Below are 2949 nucleotides of genomic sequence, written 5' to 3'. Positions count from 1 at the left end.
AGGGGACAGAGGGGGGGGCCGCCCCACTCCCGGGCCCCGTGTTCCCGGGGTGCCCAGGCGAGCGAGGGGCTCCCCAGCACTCTGGCGCCAAGTTTTCCTCGGGAAGCCCGGAGCGCTCCTGGGACAGGAACGCACTTTGGCGGACTCGGCGTCCGGCCGGGGCTTTCCAGCGTGCCGAGACCCGGCGGCCGAGCGCGGGGTCCCGGTCCCCTCCAGCCCCTGCTCCTGCACGCCTTACCGTCCCTGAGCTGAAACGCAGGGTTTCGGGTGCGCCACACGCCGGGTCGCCCACACCTTCCCAGCCGCCTGCCCCGAGGATGCCTTCTGCCGCCCCCTTCGTCGCTCCCGCCGCCGCCGCTATCCTCCTCCTCCTGCAGCCGCCGCCGCCGCTCAAATAACTACCAGGAGGGTTTGATGGGGGATTCCGCCATGTCAATGATGTCGAGACCACATGGGGATTCGGGGCCCGCCCACTGCCGTAAACCGCCGAGTATAGCCGCCGCCACAATCGCAGACTCGCAGGAGCTGTGGGGTCCTTGCTTGCCCCCCAGCCCTGCCTAGCGAAACAGAAACTCCTTTTGGTTCAGCCAGACTAAAGAAGGCTGAGGCTTAGGGGGACTAAACTCCTGAGCGGCGAAGGCTGCACATTGTGCAGATCGCCGAAACACCAATATAAATGCCGTGTTTGCTCAGTCATAATCAAAGCTAAGACGCTGACAGGTTTTCATTTACACATACATTTCCATTTCTTTGTTAATCCCCACAGCAAACTTGTGAGCTATTTTGTCGCTCCCTTCTTTATTTCCCGCAGCATCTTGTTCATGTAGCTAACATAGCATGAGCCAATTTTATTATACCTAAATGTAAAACGACTGTTTCTCCTTTCAGTACCCAATATGCAATCTCAAGGGCAGAGATTGTTCCTTGCTCTTATCTGTATCTGCCAAACAGTACAGTTCAAGAACCACAATAGGACTCATTAGATTACTGTTGAGTTTATGTTAATTAAATCAAATGAATGTATTCCTGTTGTACAGGCTCAAAGAGGTTAACAGACTGCTTCCCATCCCTCTCCTCAAATTATCCAGGAGACAAGAGAGCAGAAGTTACGCTAGAGAGGCCTCTTCCCTCCATAGCTGCCCAGGTATTCTGAATAACTACATTTAGCTTCAACTATTAAGCCATAAAGGAGTATTCAGTAGTGACCAGAAACAACGTATTACTTTCATTGACCTAAAAAATAATAACAGTATATAGTACTGTACTAAAGCCCTAAAAACATGAACACTGAGAAATAGCTCCTTCCCTTGTGGAATTTGCAATTCTTTTTTGGAGACGCGAGGGATAATGGTGAGTCCAGGAAAATGGAGGCCCTCCTCCTAACTGACTTCTTTCCTGTGGATGTCGCAAAGGAGCTCTTGAAGCCATCTTTCTGAAACATGGTTCCAATCCTAGGCCATAGTCTTGCATGGGAACGGGGGATGAAAAAGCAGTAGTTCCCCAGTGTCCACAAGGTACGATCCAAACTCTCGTCCTGGCACAGATTCCATTTGGGCCTAAATGCCCTCTCTGGCTTCAGACTCTTTGTCTGCCCCCTGAGGCATGCCTTCCAGCCCAGCTGAACTCATGGCTCCCAGAGGCACCTCTTTGTGCATGACTTTCTTCTGTCTGGAACATACTTCTTCCTCATCTCTAACATCATTTACTCATCCCTAAGCTCCAGCTAAAATCACTTCCTCTCTTCCCACAATCTCATAATTCTTTTTAGTTCTTCTCACATTGCTCTGAAGTTATTGTTTACCTTCTCCACTTGACTAAGTCTTGTTCGTTTTTGTATCCCTAACATTGACCTAGCATTATGCTTTGAATATAGTACCCCCCCTTAACTTTGTTGAATAAATTAATTGTAAAGTATCTGGAGGAATCTGAATAACTTAGATAAATGGGCAAATTTTAGAGGGTGAAAGGTTAAATTCAAGTGTTGAAGGACAAGCTTGGCAAAGGAGGTAAAAGTGGCAAGAGAAATTCAGAGGACAGAATTATTTATGCCTATTTCTTCCACTAGATTGAATTTCTTATTCAAGAAGAAGAAAGATCAATGTACAGTTATCCCTCCGAATCCATGGGGGATTGGTTCCAGGACCTCCCCAGCACACCAAAACCCACAAATGCTCAACTCCTGATATAAAATGCTCATAGTATTTGCATGTAACCTACACACATCCTCCCATCTACTTTAAATCACATCTATATTACTTATAATACCTAATACAATGTAAATACTATGTAAATAGTTGTTATACTGTATTGGTTTTTATTTGTATTTTTTATTTTTGTATTGTTATTTTTTATTTATTGTTTATTTTTTAATCCACAATTGGTTGACTCTGCAAATGCAGAACCCACAGATATAGAGCACTGATTGTACATAAAGTGCTTTATAATACATATTTTAAATGCATGTTCAGGGTGGGCCAATTAACTGAGTTTGTAGAGTATGGTGTTGACAACACTAAGGTCAAACTTTTGGATCCCTGAACTGACCAACTGCCAAAGAAAAAAAATGTGTGTTCATCTATATTATCAGTGTTTCATTCATCCTTTTTTTTTATTTATTTTTTTGTCTTTTGTCTTTTTCCGTGTCCGGCAACGGATCGCAACCCTCAGTGTTGCCCCCGTACCGGACTGGGGACTGGCAACGGGATTGCAACCCTCGGTGTTGCTCCCACACCTCACTCAGCCAGTGAGCGGGAACCAGTCTGTATGTGGGATCCGAACCCTCGGGCGGGAGCGCCGCCGCGCTTCCCAAGCAGCGCACTTATCCAGTGCGCCACCGGGCCGGCCTCATTCATCCTTTTATCCCTAGCATTTTACACCAGTTTTTTTTTTTTTTTTTTAAAAGATGACCGGTAAGGGGATCTCAACCCTTGGCTTGGTGTTGTCAGCACC

At 46.7% G+C, this 2949-nt stretch overlaps 1 protein-coding gene across 1 annotated transcript in view; it reads right to left on the bottom strand.

Moving 5' to 3' along the window:
* The window catches only part of FNDC3B (fibronectin type III domain containing 3B), a 361626-nt gene extending 361322 nt beyond the window's left edge, over positions 1-304 (bottom strand). The window contains exon 1 of the mRNA XM_008566859.1: positions 239-304. The gene's annotated coding sequence lies outside the window, so the exon portion shown is untranslated. The remainder of the gene's footprint in view (positions 1-238) is intronic.
* Between the last annotated feature and the right edge of the window lie 2645 nt (positions 305-2949).

Source organism: Galeopterus variegatus, unplaced genomic scaffold (genome assembly GCF_000696425.1).
Source record: "Galeopterus variegatus unplaced genomic scaffold, G_variegatus-3.0.2 Scaffold272, whole genome shotgun sequence".
Taxonomy (NCBI): domain Eukaryota; kingdom Metazoa; phylum Chordata; class Mammalia; order Dermoptera; family Cynocephalidae; genus Galeopterus; species Galeopterus variegatus.
The sequence above is the reverse complement of the archived record's forward strand: the minus strand, read 5'-3'. Positions and strand labels throughout refer to the sequence as shown.